Source organism: Cyprinus carpio, unplaced genomic scaffold (genome assembly GCF_018340385.1).
Source record: "Cyprinus carpio isolate SPL01 unplaced genomic scaffold, ASM1834038v1 S000006749, whole genome shotgun sequence".
Lineage (NCBI taxonomy): Eukaryota > Metazoa > Chordata > Actinopteri > Cypriniformes > Cyprinidae > Cyprinus > Cyprinus carpio.
The window spans coordinates 1,066,222-1,086,424 of record NW_024879348.1 but is presented as its reverse complement, the minus strand read 5'-3'; the positions used below and the strand labels follow the sequence as shown (position 1 = coordinate 1,086,424).

The 20,203-nt window shown below is 38.1% G+C and overlaps 3 pseudogenes; 1 reads left to right on the top strand and 2 right to left on the bottom strand.

Annotated features, from left to right (window-relative positions):
• Positions 1-3,652: 3,652 nt before the first annotated feature.
• On the bottom strand, positions 3,653-6,961 carry LOC122144673 (annotated as a pseudogene).
• Positions 6,962-7,666: 705 nt separating this feature from the next.
• LOC109054107 lies at positions 7,667-10,442 on the top strand (annotated as a pseudogene).
• A 1,678-nt stretch (positions 10,443-12,120) lies between these two features.
• LOC122144672 lies at positions 12,121-18,488 on the bottom strand (annotated as a pseudogene).
• Between the last annotated feature and the right edge of the window lie 1,715 nt (positions 18,489-20,203).

The window sequence follows — 20,203 nt, the reverse complement described above, 5'->3', positions numbered from 1 at the left end:
TCTCGCCAATCATTAGGGTTGTTGACCCGATGGGATCATGTTAACGTTCAAAAGGGGTATTTTAGAAATGTGTAATACAAGGTTTTTCCTTATGATTAGTTGTCCGGTTGATCTAAGCCGATGCGTAGTTTATTTTTATATTATGTGTGGAGTAGTTATATGGAATATACGGTAATTAAGAGAATGACATGTATGAGGTTAATTATGGTATCGCCTTGTTACTCACAGCTAAAAATCGAGGTAGCATATCTATTAAGCTAACGGGTTGGAAAATTCTGTCAACAGCTTCCTTACCAGCAAAATAATGAGTATAACACCAAGTTTAGACCATATATGGGCGCTTTATATGTGGCGGATAGGGGGGGGGGCGGGGATCCACACTAACACGAGGTGCGGCTAGAAACACTATTCATCCACTACGTTAAGATATCTGTGTTGTTCTCACGCTCTGCGCTGCTAATATGCAATAACATCACAACAAGATGCACCCCACATTGCGTGACACCTTTGTTATTGTTATTGCGCTCGCGTGCAAAGGAAGTGCAACAAAAGTACGCCTAGTCACAGTATGTAATATTTTTGGTGAGCGTAATTACGAGGCCGGTGGTGGGCATTCGGTCTAAGATTCTTGGGACAAGCACGAGACGGGCTTCTCGTCCCTGCGACCCACAGAGTACAGAAGAACATGTTTCACAGTACTGCCGTACCGTCTACGTACGAGGCCCCAATCACGAGACAGCGTTCGCACCGAGGGGCCAAACACAGAAGCAGCGAAAATCTGTATGACTGAAAAAGAGAACTAGAATACAAACACAGGGGGGCAGACGGGAAATGCCACTGCTTCATTAGTAATAAAAAACAGTTTAGTCAGGCATATGTCGCATGTCTCGGCTAAAACATATCTAGGGTGTAATCCAGGTAATCTTTCTGTCCTTTGCGTATCGGCAAGCACGTAGGCTCAGGCAACAGTCGGACGAGGAGCGGTTCAATGATTACAAGCTTCAGTGTGGATCAGTTAATGGAGCCTGGCCGGTCTGAGCTGTGCCACAGCGGGTGACAAAGGTACAATCTGATGCTCCACCCAACAGTGCGAAAGGATGGTCAAATGCATTCATTCATAGCACATTTAAAAGCAGTTTTTTTTCTTCTTACAGGGCTTATCCCTCTACAATCACTGTTAACTCAGAGCCAGTTCCCGCGAGAGTTCTGGGTGATCTGTGGAGGCCAGGAAATACTGGAAGAGAGATGCGGGCTGGTTTGTGCTAGACCTATCCAAAACTGTTTGTGAGTGTTCATGTTACACATAGAAAAAAATATCTCTTCATTACACGTAATAATATTTATATAAGATGTACTTGATTCCCACTTCTCTATGCAAGTGTCTCGGTGAATCTCCCCTCAGGGATCATGACCAAGCTTTCCGCTCTCCACATGTATGCGTACCCAAGCCGCGCCCTCCAGCAGAAGCTACCGCTGTTCCTGAATCTAACCACCCAGTGTGAGAAGATGGATATATCCTTCCTGACAGAGATGCGCTGAGGTACAACACAAACCCCCGCAGCACAATACCTAATCTTTCACACTTGCTGGGGGGGCACTAATGTGTTTAGCCTCATATGGCTTCTTCCTTCTCATTAATATATGATCAAAACAAATAATGTGCTATAATAACATGAATAGACCAGCTGCCTCAAGAAGTGCACACAACAAGCTGACATTTTAATAGTTCATATTTTTACCTTTTATGTAAAAAATGGATTTTGAACTTTGTTTGGATATTGTACTCTACAGTTTAAAAGTTTGGCATCAGTAATGTGAGGATTGCTTCAAAGTAACTAATTTTTTTTGTTATTTAGGATTATTCCAAACTAAAAGGATAGCATTAAATTGATGAAAATGTACACAAAAACTTTCTCTGTCACCAAAAAATCCTAAACAAGTATTTACTAGTTTCCACAAAAATATCAGTAGCCCAACTATTACTGGTAACTAGTTTATATACACTTTTTACTGGGTATTTTTGATTAAATAATTGTAGCTTTGGTGACGCAGAAGAGATGCTTTTTTTTAAACAGAATAATGTATCTTAGTTACAACCCTAAACTTTTGAACCGCAGTGTGTATGTGTTTGATGTGTGTATCCAACTTGGGTATGAATCCCCCATCATGCCTGTCTTTAGGCTGATGATTGCATTGATGAGAGTGTATTAATTTTGGTGTGGTGGACGGCCATCTTTGGATTCAGTTTTAAGGGGCGCGGGGCCGAGAGCGTTTGGTGTGATATCCCTCTCCCCCACTAAAGAAAATCACTGTGCCCATTGCTAGCGACGTTTTGACAATACCTTCAGGTCGTGAAACACAACACACAGGAAATAATCACTGGATTTAACTGCAATAGGAGACGAGCATTTAGTAGAAAAAAATCACTTCGTGATTAGCATCTATGAGACCAACAAGCATCTTTTATTGAATAAGATGCCTTGTAACAGTAAGTCGACTAGTTTTATCATAAATATCTTCTGGGGTGTCCTATTAGGTTTGGGATGTGGAGAACGGCTGTCTGATGGGATTCAGCCTGACATGCTCATCTCCCTCACGGCCCCTAAGAAAAGCAGCCAATCACTTCAAAGGACGCTACACTTCTCCTGAGGACGATTTCGTTCCTACCCCTGCACTTGAGCAGAAGTTACACAACTGAATCTGCCTCAATGACCCAGGCCCCAGGCCCTACTGACTGTGTTTATCAGTTGAAGTGAGCATTAAGTCCTTCAAGTCATTTTTGTGTCAAACCCTGGGGTTATGACTTTGATTTACCCACTCCTGAATACTTGCATAAAAGTCTGTATTGTATTTACGAAAACAGCAACTTTTTCCATGCACTGAATCAAGGGTTTTAAAGCGTAAAGTAAATATTGCTGTTTCATTAAATAGCTTAATGAATTTTGCAAGCTGCAGCAGTGTACAGAGCGTCTATAATGAAAATTACTTCTTTTTTTTTTCTTGCACGCAAGAATTCAGATCTCACCTTTGGGAAAATAAATGCAAAAATTAATGCAAAAATCCATATGATTCTTTCCATGAGAAATGTATAACTGTAAAAATATATCATAGATCAGGTTTCCAAGAGTATTATTTACTTTCTTTAAAGATTGCATGGTTTATATTTTTATCTCTAATTTATAGACCCAAAAGTTCAATGAAATAGAAATTTTGTTCATTCAACACCACCATACTAAATAGCTTTATAATAGCAGCACAACCCGATGGTTGTGTTCCATTCAAAGTAATTCTAAATTCATGTCCATTCATAACTGAGAGAAACACATCTTATCTTACATTATCAGTTTCAACGGTTTACAATCTTTTACAAAGTAAAAAAAAAAAAAAGGCCACAAAACAATACCCGCTAAAAAAAATGAGGGTCCTTCCCATTTTGCTCACTGATATGACATGCCACTGAGGGGTGAAGTATGAAGGATAATGCCTCCATGCAGGTATGACATGATCCATGTCACAGATAAATGTCTTAGTTTTTGCTCTTGATGCTCATTCATCTGTTCAGGAGCTGTTTACAGCATGGGCGTTTCTCCTCATTAAACTCGCTGGAGGGGCCCAGAGTCACCGCGCTGATCGAGCTCTCTGGTGACTGCTCTCACTCTCTGCTAGCCACACCTTTCTTGTGTATTGCTGATGAAGGAAACATAAATCAGCCACCTGTCGTTCTGCATTTAAAGTCAGTTAATTCTGAAGGATTTTTAAAACCTAAAGGTATAATAAACTGGTTATGAAGTATTGAATAAGTTTAAATGTTTTGAAAATAAGTCTCTTATGCTCCACCAAGGCTTCATTTATTTGATCAAAAATACAGTAAAAAACTGAACTAAAAACTTAAAAAGAACCTCGATTAGCATGAGTTCCGTTCGGAAAGGATCATGTGCCACTGAAGTCTGGAGAAATTATGAAAATTCAGCTTTGCATCACAGGAATAAATAACATTTAAAAATATGTTTAAAATAGAAAATAGTTATTTACAAATTGTAATATTTCACAATTCTACTGATTTTACTGTATTTTTGATCAAGATAATGCAGCCCCTTGGTGAAGACTACTGGCTGCACAATTATGGACAAAAATCACTAATTGTCGCACCGTATTACCTTGAAAGTGTAATTGACGTTATTATTATTACGATTATCACAATGTTACATTTGAATGATGTTTATACATTGTTTGATGACAACTGTATGCTGGATTTTTATCTGAAAGATAAGCTGAAAACACTGAAAAACTTCGTAGTGCTTGATCCTATAGGTATAAGTCTCAAATGTCAACTATACATCAGATTGGTTTCTTCTTTAAATTATAAAAAAGTAAAATATGAACGGTATTATGATTTTATACTAAACTAAAAAATAAAACAATGGAAAAACCCTTAGAATATACATGTAGAAAGAAAAAAATGCATCTTAAGCCCACGCAGAATGCATAAGTGGGACTTTGAACGATTAATTGCCACTTTGAACGATGACGTAAACTGTGGCAATTTATTATTGTATATCACGATTAGAAATTCGATAACATTTTTGCAGCCCTAGTGAAGACACTGGATAAAAAAAAAATCTATATTCCAAACTTTGCCTGTCAGCGGAACTCCTATAAATCATGCTGTATTCCGTGTTAATCAGGACTTAAAGTAAAAAGCAAACTCACCTGTTTAGAACTTCAAGGAAGGCAGATTCGACATTAGTTGACTCTAATGCGGACGGTCGTCTCCATGAAAATAAGCCTTTGGCCTCTGTTTTTATCGAATAAATAAACCATGAAAGGGTATTAACATAGAAAAGTACAAGGGAATTCTCACACTCACATTCATGTCTACCTTTCTTTCTTCTTCGGTGGAACACAAAAGAAGATATTTTGAGACTGTCTAAACAACATTAGACCCCATTAACTTTATTGTACATGCTAATTTTTTTTTTTTTCAAAATCTAAATGTCTTTCATGCTCTGCAGAAGACAGAAAGTTGCACAGGTTTGGAATAGCCATCACATCATTTAAACTCCGGTCCTGCGGGGGGCACTGTCCTGTAGAGTGTAGCCTCAAAACCCCTGCCTGGAAGTTTCTAGTAATCCTAGAGACCTTGATTAGCTGCTTTAAGCTTGTTTAATTAGGGGTGGAGCGAAACCCTGCAGAAGAGTGGACCTTCAGGAAGTGATCTGACATCCCTGATTTAAGAGCTTAAGTCTCAATCTAAGTCTAAAACAAAGAGTTAAGAAACTGCACTTGACACCTGCAAAAGTCCCTCGCCTCCTCTGTTGGCACAGTGCGTACATTTGCCAGGTCGCTTTTATTTCCCACAAGCATGACTACTATGTGAGTGATCAGCGTGGTGATACAGCTCCTTCAGCCATCGCTCCACTTCTCATATGTCAGGTGCTTGGTGGATGTCATAAACCAGCAGCGCCACCCACGGCTCCCCTGTAATAACTACAAAATACCAAACTACTCATTACTACCTATAGCAGAACATGAAGTGGATATTGGTGCAAATTGCACTTTATGAATCCCTACTTTGTTTAAAGTAAGGGAACAAAGACGAAGGTCCTTTTGTCATAATCATCTAACCTAATATTATTGCCTTACTTTTCACAGGTATTCACATGAGATCCACAATACAGTTAAAAAATAAAGTTTTATTCAGCAAGGTATGCATTAAACTGATTAAAAGTGAAGATAAAGAATAGTACGTCTTGATGCAGCATCTTTTGAGCAGGGACATCATTCCAGTTCACTATTTTGCTCTCATGATAATTATACTTAAAACTATATATAATTATCCTCTGTGTGTAGCTACGGCTCTCACAAAAGTACTTTGGATACTTAACAATGCACTGTATGAATGTTTATAACATGGACATAACAGTGACATAAACAATGACAAACAATTTATCCTGCAGCAAAAGAGTGAAAATAAATCTAAATACTTGTTAGGACAACTGTAGATTGTCAGTCACTTGTCATCGTCAGTGTTTCCCAGACTAAAAAAGGACGGGTCTGGGTGTGATGCTAAATCAATCACTACACAAATTCCACAGCCCGGCATTAATCCTTAATAAGGATTAATGTGAACGTGCATTAGATCAGTAACATCCTTAGGATTAAGACTATATATTTTAAGATGACGGATAACGAGAATTGACTTACGCTGAGGTGATCGCGCCCTGTAGCGCTCTAGACCGCTGCATGTCCCAATCTGGGCCTTGATGGTAATACTATCCACGCTGCGAAATGGAGCGAGTGCTGAACTCCACTCCAATAGTTGTACGGCGCCTGTCATGATTCGAACTCGTTCGTGGTAAATCCGGCCAGTAGGTTGCTCTTTCCAACCCCTGATTCACCAATTAAAACCACTGAAAGACAACAAACCTTAATTGCTTGAGATTTTACTCTAAGTTTACAAACATGTTAATAGCTGTCTACAATTCATGCCTCTCAATAGAAAACACAAGGAAACCAGCAGGGGTGACAAGAAAAAATAAACAATTTTATATATGCTAATCAATTCAGACTGTCTGAGATAAAAAATCACGATCTCTAGTCAACTGATTCAACACTTACCTTTGAATCGCACAAAGCTTTGAGTAGGCTAAATCATGCACCCATGTTCACCCTAGCAGCTATGTGTCAGTCTGTAATGCAGTGCTTACCGTGTTACTCTGACAGTGAAGATCCACTGGAGAGGAGAAAAGCAGATGCTCAGGTGTTCTGAAAAGCTTTATCAAACCATTCTTGTGCTGGTCTAAAGGCAGATTCCACACGGCCAGACTCTTCTGTGAGACAGTTGGGATGTGGAGAGCAGGTGAAACAGGTAGAACCACTGACACACAATGGATAAGTGTGACTTTACACTCTCTCACACAAAACTGTTAAATCACAGTTCTTTCTCAGACCAACAGTACATGTATCCAATTTGTATGTGTATAAAACCAGACATACAGCTGAGTCATGAAACCAGCTGCCCTGTATCAACATGTACGGCCAGCTAGGCCTAGGTCACATTCAGATAACTTCTGCTGACAGATTCAGTTTCTGTAAACATAAGATCAAAGGGGTTTCACTTTATATGCTTATAAGCAGGGATGAATTATTTCAATAACAACACAAATGGACTTTATTTTTGATGCATATGTATCTGTTTATTTCAATTAAGGCTGGTTGTAACATCGCATATGACTGCCCAGTATTTTTTTGCTTATTGATGGGTACATACAGGCTCATGGTTAAAATTAATAAACTTGCATGTTTTGATTCTGAGGATGCGTTTTGTTACTTTTGTATGATGGAACAATGTGGGCCGTGTCGCCTATTGGGTTGCCATAGGTGTCCAGGCAGTGTGCTAAAACACCTGATATAGCACTGAGCTGGCTGCATTTTTACGAGCTTTAGCAAATCTTAAAAACAAAGATTAAGTGATGTGAAAAACAAAAAGAGGCAAAGGACGCAGTAAATCAGAATGAAAAACAGCGGCGAAGGCGATAACGTTCATCCTCCTGTCCTGTAGGCGGAAGCACTGCGCGGAAGTGGCGCGTTGTGTTTGTATGGAGTCGCGAATCGCTACAGAGCAAAGCGAATCACTTCCGTCCGGACACCCGCCGGGTTCATCATCATGGCGGCGGGACCGAGTTTTTGCAGAACGAAATCAAGGTACATTTAATAAATATAAACTCGTAGGGATACTTTAATGCGCTCTGTTGGCGAAAAGAAAAGTATTGCAGAAGTATGAAAAGATTTAAGCTTTTCGTATCTCCTCGATTAGCCTTGAGTCGCTTACTCTGCAATTCATTCAAATATGCGTGCTAAAAGCAAATTACAAAGAAAAGTAATGGTTTTAATTTTAGATGAAGTGAATCAAGCTAATATAAAACACAGCATATACATATTAGAAGTAGCAGAAAACATCAAAAATGTGTATTTTATTTTATAAGAGCATTAACGTTGTGTCCAGTGCATATAGTGGTTTATTTTTATCGTTTAGTTTTCTCAGATGCCACTGTTTATGTGGGTGGGCTTGATGAGAAAGTCTCTGAACCTTGTTATGGGAGCTTTTCCTGCAAGCTGGTCCTGTTTGTAAACACACACATGCCCAATGACAGAGTAACAGGACAACATCATCGGGTGAGTTACCTTATCTTTAAACCCTCAGAGAGAGAGGAAACTCTTATCATTTGCATGCTGTTGAAGTTGATCGAGATTCTCTCCATTTCTTAGGTTATGGCTTTGTGGAGTGTCTCAGTGAAGAGGATGCAGATTACGCCATAAAGATCATGAACATGATCAAAACTTTACGGCAAACCCATACGAGTCACAAGGCTTCGGCACACAACAAGAACCTCGACGTCGGCGCCAACATCTTCCTCGGAACCCTTCATCGGCAACTGCACGACCCCCGAGATCGCCGAGAAATGCTTTAGTGACACGTTCAGACGCTCGTCGGCGTGCTCCCTTCAGACACCGAAGATCATGCGTCCGCGATCCCAGGACACGGGCTACACTCGAAGGCGGGCAACTAGCGCTTAGCTTCATCAACTATGGCAAGTCTTTTGATTGCGCCGACTCCCTTGGCAGAAGCAGCGCACGAAGCCAGGAGGATGCCAGATGATCTCTGCGAATCCGCCCATCACGAGTTTCATACTCCTTTAAGAAAGACTCCAAAGGGCGAGAGGCATGGCTCAGCTGCGAGCGCCTCCTGGCCGCTCCAGAATCCAGAATTCACACTGTCCGATCGGCCCCTCGCCTACAGCTTTTCGCAGGATGCTCCTCCACCTCCCACCCTTTCTAACTTCTCAACGCCGTCATGGACCGCCCTTGGAGCAGGGATTCCAATTCCAGGTTAGTTAAAGCGATAGTGGCCCAAAAATTCTGTCATTGTTTACTCACCCCAATGTCATTCCAAACCCTTAAAACATTGGTGCATCTTTGAAAGCCAAAGTTTTCATTTTTTCGTTTTCAAGTTTCTATCCCTTCGTCGAAAGTCAAGTCACTTTTGTTTATATAGTGCTTTATACAGCACAGGTTGTTTCAAAGTAGCTTCATAGTATTAAACTACTTCAGTGCTTAATAGTGAATATATGCAGTTCCATACAGTGTAAAGTTCATCAATTATATATATCTATAAAAAAACAAGTTAATTTCAGCTATAAGCAGCTCTGCATAAGATAATGTTTGGTCATTTTTCAGCTTGAGTCAGATTAATGATTCGTTTAGTTTACTAAATGTTGCAAAATTTGTCAGTTATTAATAATTGATGATTTAAATTTAGGCTTTTATTTACCTGTAAACAGTGACTGACACATAGGCTCTAGTTCGCATCACATTTGTGTGTCGATCATGTTTATAGTCTAAATTAAATCTGTTCAACATTATAACATTATAAAATGATCCATATCGCTTCTGAACAGCCTTGGGATCGGCAAACCGCTCCAGTCCTACGGATTTGTAAACTGCTATGAGTCCTACGGATTGTTTCATTTATAAACATATACGTTTTTGTTACCTTGACATTCAGGTGGAGGGACAGAATAATATCTTAATTAGTTTTTTGAGAGTCTTATGGGTTTGGAATAAAATGAGGCTGAGTAAATGATGACAGTAGTTTCATTTTTGTGTGAACTAACTCTACAATATAAGCATCTTGGACCCAAATAGGTTTCCAAAATATTTCTTTCTTATTATTGGTCCAGTAAATGTCTTTTGTGTGTAAATATTTTGTAAATTTCTCTTGCAGGAATGCCAAAACCCCTCCTGGTGGTTTTCCCACCTATTCCTCCTCCTGGCACAATGCCACATGGGATGCCACCCAGTATGGGCAATGCAGCCTGCACCAGGTACTCCTGCATCACAGGGTGGCGGCGCAGGGCCCCCACCAGGGACCACCGCCCTTCCCTCCTGCAGGAATGAATCCCCCGGGAATGCCGCCAATGCCCATGCATCCGTCAGGACATCCAGGAATGTGTGCCTCACCCAACCAGGTCCGCCTGGATCTACTCAACCAAGAGCACCACCCTCCACCCGGCATGCCTCCTCCTCCACCCATGGGTGTACCTACCCAGAGGACCGTTTGGTCCCCCAATGGGTATTGGTGTGTGAAGTACTGCCTTATTCTGGCTTTTAAACAGAAGTAAAAATAGATGTAATTCAATATGCAATAATTCCTCCCATATTTTATAGGTCCACCAATGCATCCAGGGAGAGGGACGCTCCTCCGCCAATGCCACCTCCAGGTTATGGTGCCGGCCCACCCAGACCCCCGCCCTTTGGTTTTCAGAGAGGGCCTCCCTTGCCACCACGACCTCCTGCACCACCGAGGGGTCCAGTGAGAGCACCAATGCCCCCCTAAACCCTAATGTGAAGACCTTTTTGAAAGCTTTGTCATTTTTATTTACGTTCTGGTACTTTGTAAAGTAGATGCTTCTCTTGCTTCTTTGTATACGGATTTCTTACTTTTGGTCAATGTACCTATTCAGAATTAGCAAGAATAAACAATTTTATATAACTGTTGTCACTTTATTATTATTATTTTAAGTACTGAAGACTGAAATAATGGTGCTGAAAATTCAGCTTTGCCTTACAGAAATAAATTACATTTTAAAATAATTGAACATAGAAACATTTATTTTTAATTGTAATAAAATTACTCAGAATTGCTGTTCTACTGCATCTGCTCAAAAAATGGAGCCTTGGTGAGGAGAAGAGACTTTAAAAATGTAATCTTATTCACCCCAAACGTTTATTTAGCGTTGTGTGCACAATGTTCTTTTACTGGGGTTGTATATGACACAAGCAACAGAAAAGGTACACAAAAAGCCATAAATTGATCATTGCATCAATATTTTTAATCAAAAATAAGTCAAAAAGCTGTATACTAATCACTTAAGCACATAACACAAGTGTGTAGCGCCAGTATATTACTGTGGGCTCACGTTTACAATGTAGGATGGTCATGTCTAAAAAAGAACGTTAGTCATTTTATGAATGATTAAAAAGAAAAATAATCACATAATTCCTATATCTCATACGGTTTAAAACTGAACATTTCTGCTGAGGTTACGACATTTATGTCCATGACAAACATCATTTTTACTGCCACTATTTTTCCAGTTTTTATAGCACAAAATGTGATTCATTGAAATCACTTTTGATCTTGCCATTGTATTTGCAGATATCAGTATGTCAGATAATCACGCACCTCCGAACCTCTGACTTTTTCATAACTCAGGGACTGTCTGGTCAGTTATGCATTATAAAATACAAATCCCTGATACTGGATTTAGCCTTTTACATTTGTGAAAGCTTTTTAACTTTGAGCTCTAACTTAAGATTCAAGTAATATCCTCAACATAATGATGATGGAGATAAAGAAATGAACAAGTTACACACGGAATGTGAGTTTAAATGTTCAATTAATGGGAATTATGCTTTATACCCACTGAAAACACAAATACAATAATGCAATAATTCACATAGAATATCCTACTATAAATGAAAAACTAAATATGACCAAAGGCACTTTTAATTGACCTATAGATTTTAAAATCGGTCCAACAGAAAAAGAACAGATCACCTACAAATTAAATTCTTGAAACTGTTGCTATTTTACTTTTTTTCCGATTGCATAGAACATAACGCTGCTGCCTTCTGAGATGAACTTTCACTGTTTAGATTACAAAAGTGATAAACGTCTATGAATAAGCCAGCTACATTTCTAAAGGAGCTCAAAAACATACAGTTTGCAAAGTGTTCCATCCTGAGTGGAACCTTTTCCAGCTGTTCTGAAGAACCCCATCGAGTACAAATCGGGGTGACCACTATTAAGAACACTACAGATAGAGACTCCCAGAAAGAATCATCTTCCCTGGTCCTGTGTGTGTGCATATGATGCACATTGTGGTTGTTTCTTTGTGAACTTTCATTTAAAACAAGTAACATTAACCTGAACAGAACAAGGACATAATTTACAAAAAGGACTTAATTGCCAAAAATAAATCATCAAAATGAACCAAAGCAAAACTGTGCTGATGCACTCTTTGGTTGGTTGAGCACGGAGTCCAACAGGCCTTCATTTTATGAAATGACTTCCGTGTGAACCCGCCGTGGCTAAATCCACTAAAGTTATCTGCTCGTCCGCAGAGTCGATCTCTTCTGTTTTTGATGACCTTATGCCACCTTCTGAAAACATGACTACTTCCTCTTCTCCCTCCATTGTTTGTCGATTCCGACCTCTTCCTGCACAAACACGACGTGCTCCTGGTCCAGGGCCATGCTGCCGTGGTTGGTCTGTCCGTTTTTCCATGGCTTCCAGTTTCCATGCGGTACTCCTCGGCTTCCTGCTCTTTGCGGAGCAACAATGCTGACGATAGGCTTTGAGCTTTCCTGTTAGCTTCCTGTAACTGCCACTGGAGATGCTCCTGGATATCGAAGAAGATAAGATAGTAGATGGGGTTGGGTGATTTTTTTTAACATCTGGAGGTTTTGCTCTTAGGGGCGTAAATGCAATGCATGCAATAGTACATTTAGTAACACTTATTTTAAGGTGTCACAGAGTAAGTACATGTAGTTAATTAATATGACTCAGTACTTAAATATATAACTGCACTGGTACAAGGACACCTTAAAATAAAGTGTAACCGTACATTTGTTTTTTTTTACATTTAGTTACACTCACTGTTTCAACCGGTCCCTCTGTATTACTGAGGAAACTTCAATTTTTCTCTTTAACGGGCAGGAGGTTCTGAGTCATCACACCACTTCCTCTGGATTTGATTGGATTGAACTGCCAATACTAATAAAAAAAAAAAAAAAACACCACCTTTAATGACAAAGTACAAGATTGTGGTGAAAATATACTATACATGGAAATGAATGAATGAATGTAACGCAAAATAATTAAAAGAATTAATGTTTATTTAGCAAGCATTCAATTTGATCAAAAGTGACCAAAAATCACCAAAAAAAATGTAAATTATATTTCAAATGCTGTTCTTTTGAACATTTGAAAAAAAATGTTTTTTTCAAAATTGGAAAAATAAGAAATATTTCTTGAATCATCATGTGGCACTAAAGACTGGACTAATAGCTGCTGAAAAAATCCATTTTTACAAATTACAGAAATTAATTACATTTTAAAATATATTTAAAATTGATGAGCAGCCTTGATGAGCATAATACAACAGCATTTCAGTGTGACAAAAAAAAAAAAAAAAAAAAATTAGTAATACATTTTGCATTGAAGCTAAACAGAAAAAATTCAGTAATTTCTTCCTCTGGAAATTACCTTTTATCTTAAAATATTCATCCTTTAATCTCGCAAACAACTTTACTTTTGTAACCATTATGGCTTTTATCTCGCAAAATTTTATGACTTTAATCCTCACAACTGTATGTTTTGTAAATTTTAATTTTATTCTCAAACTTATTGTCTTTATTCAAATTTGGAGCTAAAATGCTCATCCATAAGAGATTTCTTTCTAAAATAGTGAAAACGTACCGACCCCAAACTAAAAACCGTAACATTGAGACGTTCTCTTCAAAATCCTAAATAAGTCTAGGAAGTCATACCTTGTCGTCATCCTGCATTGTGACAAAGAACGGCTGGCCGAGTCCATTTGTCTGCAGATTTCCATGTTGATCTGTTAATATGGGTTATGACCCTCTGACCCGATTCATTCACCACTTGCTGGATTACTCCGAGTCCCCAAGGCACTGACAGCAATGGCCTCCTCTGTTTCACCTAAACATCAAGGGAACACAGAAAACAAAAAGCAACTGTAGGTTCAATTACTATTCAAGTTTTAAAAAAACATCCATCAGTGTTCACATTATATTATCCATTCCAGATTTATTTTCTAGTCAACGTAATCGTACCCGAGTTTGCTTTTTTGATCATAAGTCAGTGAGGTTTGACGACTCCCCCTTGGATGTTCGGGACGCCCTGAAATGAAGAACTGTGGGGTGGAGGTGCCGTTTATGATTGACGCCTTCGGCATTCCTGTTCACCTGATTCTGCAGTCCCCTCCTAAAACAACGCAAAGAGGATTCAAACATCTTTACCCATGTCTTCTGAACCAACTCTGTGATGTTTTTTCCCACGAACACGGCAAAACCTGTAACAGCTGCATAAGTTCAGCGTGTTGATGTCCACAGATAGCGATATCAAAAGCTGATTTGTCAAACTGCTGAGGGCATGTACATCAGAGCCGCCATGTTTGACCAACAGCTCTGCGAACGCTGGATGGCCGTGCTGGGGGCTGCCCAATGAAGAGCTCGTCATCTTCAACATGTCCTTGGGCATGATGTCAGCAACCACTCTAATAAACAGAAAAACGATATTTTAAGACTTGTAATGGACTCCTCAGCTAATAAACTGAGATTAGAATATATTTTTAGTACATTAAAAAAAAGCATAAGAGAAGACAACATTGACGTCTTACCTTGATTAATAAATCCACAATGACCTCATGGCCCCTCTGTGGCTGCCATGTGCAGAGGGGTCCTGTCCACTTTGGTTCGGGCATCTCTGCTGACACCCGCCCTCAGCAGCACTTCAGCAGTAGAAGTAATGACCATGGCGGGCGTGCTGCTAAATGTAATGGAGATGTTCCAAGCTGCAAAAAACATTAGGAGACAACCGAATGAAAATACGCCAAAGTGGTTTTGTAGGTTTTTGTGTCTATGCGTATATATCTATGCGACAAAATTTTGAGTCTGAGAAATGACTTTCCCAGCTTTTTAAAAGTTCCTTGATACTTTCAAAAAATTTAAATATCACATGTATGCATAAAGGCCATAGAAACATAGAAAGTTTAATAGGATCGGTCTATGCTTACTTGTACAAGCACATCATTTGGATGGGAAAAATCTATTTTCAATTGTCCTTTATGATTTTTTTTGTATACATATTATAACACGATTTGTTAATTGCAACAACTGAATTTGGTATAACTGCCTTCATATTCTACAATACAGTGGTTTTCTACAACTTTTATGAAGGTATTTAAGATTTATTTTAAGACCACGTAAAAGAAATTAAGGATAAATCGACGGGAACAAAAACATATCAACATTTAAGTGTCTTGTATTGCAGCAACACTTCAAAGTTAAAAAAAAATTGCAACTTCTCAACAGATCTTTGTTACTCTTTGTAATTCATTTTGACACACATTTTAATGCCTTGTTATCTAGCACAATATAAATTTACTACAAAGCAACAATGTCAACTTGACAATGATGAGTCAGAACATGGCTCAGGTTTTTTTTTTTTTTTAAGGCAATGATATAATTGCTTTTGCTAACTACTTCGTGGTGTTTTTTTTTGTTTGTGAAGGCTAAGCCATAATTTTTTATTATAACATATTTATCACATGACCAACCCAGTCTGTAGTGAACGTATCTCCGTTGGCCATCAGCGTCCCGATACCTCATCATCATGACCGTTACGAGATGCTTCTAAAAAGACGCTTTCCCAAATCCACCAATGACAATCTAGGCAAAGACAGACATTAAAAATACCATAATGATAATTAAACGGTACTATTAGTGCTGTCCAACGAATAATCGCGATTAATAATCGCAATCCAAATAAAAGTTTTTTGTTTACATAGTATGTGTGTGTACGGTGTATATTTAGTTATGCATATATAAACACACACGTTACATTTATATATTAATACATATATAATACATGTAAATACATTTACATATTTTTTTCAAAAATAATCTATGCTGTAATTTGTGTGTATTATATATAACATAATAAATATACACAGTACACGCACATATAACATGCAAACAGAAACTTTTATTTTGGAACGCGTATTAATCGCGATTAATCGTTCGAGAGCAGCATCATTTATTACAAAGATGATGATGATGCTTGCGTGTATAATCTAACGAGAGTTATCTTGGAATGGAGAAATTTGATCTGCCACTGACCAATAAGAAGTTTCAAGCCACATCCCTTAACTTCACAAGTTATTTAGTGATTGACTAAAATAGGGAACTTTTTAATGAGATGTTAACCAAATTAAGAGAGTACAGTGATCAAACGTGACCTATATATGTATTTCATTCACATTTCAAAGTCTAAAAATTGTCACTGTCGTAAAAAAAAAAAAAAAACAGGTACGAAAATAATGTTTTCCACGCTCCTTAAAGATATCTGTACTTTGGTTATCACAAAGTGAATAAATGAACAACCCCCCCCCAAAGCGTAAGTAATGAAAACGAAAATAACAGAGAGCGAGTGAATCTTGGTTTAAAAACGAATCCCTAAAAACACATACCTAAAAACATCGAAATGCATGGTGATCAAATATCTAACGGCGATTTTAAAGCTGCGTATTTTACATGCCAAACTCATGGTGCCATGTGGAGTCTAATATACGAGCCGAGCTTGAATCACACACATCCTCGCGTCTGCTGCCCCCGACTAATGCGAATCTGTGCGTATTAAACTTACCGTTTAGTACCCTGTCTGTCGGACGTATATAGTGTGATATTAAAAGCACTATACTAGTTGTTTGCGCCTGTATTTCTCAACTCTGGGCTGGACATAGAAAACATGTCTGTGTTTAAAGCGCCTTAGATATGGCGGCTTGCTTTAACATAGTACCGGAAATAAAAGTGAAGCTGTTCAGACTCGTGGACGTGTCTCAAAACCCTAGTGATGCGGTCCTTACTAAGACAGCATGCTTGAGCTAAACAGTCTATGGGTTTATTAACAACACATAAATCCTGCCTGCCAAAGCCTATAATGCACAAAAAATGCTGACTAGGTGTCAACTCACTTGGTTTTTAGGCAGAGCCTATTCAACGGTATAGATTACATTTTTTTAAATATATATATATATATTTTAGCTCAGTAAAAATATAATTGTAATGGTGTCTATTTAAATATATAGGTTTTTATGTTTATTTTGATTTTTTATTTATTATGTATACGTATGATATTGGCCAAGATAGTAATGGAAGTTTTGACTGGGGTGAGATGTATGACGCAATGGTTTCTGGCAATCACTTGTTTAATTGGTTTCTGACTTTTGATGTATATAAATGCTATAGAGATCTTGTTTCATAACTGTGAATACAAATAAAATAAACTTTTGGCTATGGTATAATATTTTAATACTGGCCAACTCTCATCTGCAGTTTTTTCCTCTTTCTTGCTGCTTCGCTACACTGCTACGCCCACTTGATATTGTGCTTCTCCCAAAACACCTGTGCTCATCAACACAAGACACCACAGGAAAAACAAAATTAAAACATAAACATAAAAAGAATTATAGAAAAAATCTACTTCAGGCTGTTTGAGTTGCATAGTTAGCAACTATTGCAGCCCCTTTTTTAACACCTGTTGCGTGAATAAAGAAGTTAAAAGTTTTAAAAATAAGTCTGTTGGTAAATTGCTGCGTTCTGTTAAAATCCTATCTATGCTTGATATGCTTTCGATGTATAGATTAAAACAAATCTATTCTATGTACTACAATAAGTGGATAAATGAAACATGAAATACAGGTGCATTTTTATTCATTTAGCAGCAAGCCTCATTTTCGTTTTTAATTGGATTTGACATTTGTAAAAACAAACAGCTAATGGGAAACAAACAACGTGCCAAGATTTTAAACATGGGAACTATGCTGTTTCAGAATACAAACACCCTTTTTATAGTGACGATTCCACAGTTTAAACTAATAAATCACTGTAAATCGCATTAATTTACAAATCATTTAGCAGACAATAATGCTTATACAGTTTTAGATTTCTCCATTTGTTCTAAAATCTCCTTGCCTTGAAGTGAATTTTGTCAGATTATGATCTAGATATCTTAAACTTACTTTCACAACCAATCTGATCAATCACTTTGTCTACAGGGCAGCGAGATACTAAAGTAGTTGTAACTAATACATCCATATTCAGTAATGCACTAACAAGTTTAATCAAACAGATCGTCAGTTTCAGTTTACTGACATGGTTTTTAACAAGAAAGGCATGATACATGACTCTTGTATTCATCAATATCAGATTGGAGAATCAGTGCAACCACAGGGCATTAAAACACAGATTTTAGGCAGGAACTGAGAATTGCATTGACATTGTCTTATAACAGCAGGCTGAAATCCTAAGGTAATCGACACTTATGCGATGGGTCTCTTTCGCAGTAGTTTTGAGGGGGGGGCGGGGGGGGGGGCGGGGGGCGGGGGGGGGGGGGGGGGGCGCCGGGGGGGGTTCTGCTGGAGTACTTCAGCAGCTCCAAATCTCGTCCTCCTCCTGCCCCAAGGGTTTTTGGGGAGCATCTTGATCGACTTTGCTTAGCCTTGGAACTTGGGTATAGAATATGAAAAGGTCTTTCCAGCCTGACCAGTCACAGTGATGGGCCATGCGGGCTGCCCTCCAAACATGAAGGAGTCAAACTGGCTGCTGGTGGTGTCTAACATTTCGATCTTGCGCATTAATAAGAGATTAAAAGATCAGCACTGCACTGCTAACAAGCAAATATTTATTAGATTAATAAATTACATATCAAAGGCAATCTCAACTAACTTGTTTCAAAGAATGCAGTTGCCATGATGCGCGGCTATTAAAAACACTGTTTTTTAACTTTTTCCCCTCGGGGAGCTTCTGACTTGCCCATGAGCTATTTTCAGTTACCTGCTATTTTCACGTGTCGAAAATTGAGCCATTTTCACATCTGTAAACAACTTTCATATACAGGCCAAAGGCTTAACTGCTAACATAAAAATAATAAGCACATTTCTTAGCTAATTTATACTAACTAATTATATCTATAATTTACTATAATTTTTATTTTCATCACTTTAAGTTATGCTAAATTAACCTGTACGCAATCTTAAATGTAAAAAATAAGTGTAATTGCCATGTCAACAGCAGAAAATTATCAATATGATAATTAAAAAGGAAAAACTAATTAAAACTGGCAACAACACACACTAAAATATCGGGTTCAAGAATCATCTGTGTGATTGTGTCTGCACTTTAAGGCATATTAATATATTTGTAAACTAGATGGAAGATTTAAGGATTTTAAAAGTGCAAGACCATACAATAAAATGACCGCACTTACTGTGCAAATAACTTTCATATGCATGTCAAATGTAGAAATATATTGTAAACACTAGGTAGTCCTACTACTGACAAATTGTTTATCAGTATGTTATTGTAACATACGGAAAAATAAAAAATGTTGTGGCAACAAAAATCTTATGATGTCGAATATATGATAATGATCTGCATATTAAGCATCTATTATATAAATATTATAATTAGATGCAAAGATTTTATTACCTTAACAATAAAAGATATTGTGTATATGTTGTCTTAAGCTATAAAAAAACTAACTTATCATCATTATGCCTTATTATAAAAGTAGTAATAGTAAAAAAATGAGTTCACAGTAGATATGGTCAAGAATAAGTGATCTGATTGTGTCCACACTTCTGCCATCTTAACATATTGATATACTATAATTAAATGCAAGATTGAAAGACCTTACAGGAATAAGAAACAAAACCCAAGCATTATCTTTTCATTACAAAGAAGATATATCATTTGGAAGCATGCAATTTAAAAACATATGAAACATTTAAAAAGCCAATGATGATTAATGAGCATGCTCCGTTCGTGTCGCGTCGTTGCGCTAAAGCGAGGGTGTTTTTAGCTCTGGCCACACAATGCAGCGGGCGGTGTAACGACCCAAATTTTTAGAGACAATCCGGTGGATGAGGTCCTTAAGGACGACAGTCAGGAATAGCCTGCATGCTTTTTTTGCAGCATCTTCATCACATGCGCCATCTATTAAAAGACGGGCTCTCGCCTCCCTCAAAATAGCGATGGCGCATCTCATGACAAAAGCATTTCAGTATGCTTCAGTTCCAACAAGCAACCTAACCTTAAATAGGCCATGCAAGTTCTAACACATTCACTAGTAAACACGTATTTACCAGTATGTTTTAACTGACAAATGAGGTCATATTAATTGATTAGTCTGGACAGCATGCCTATGTGATGGAACCCAAAATCCGTTCGAAATGCTTTGAAGAACAGGCATTAAAACAGAAACATAGCGTCAACAAAAGGAACAACTGAAAGAACATACCCCTAGTATGTGGATCAGATTGGGGGCTGTCTACTG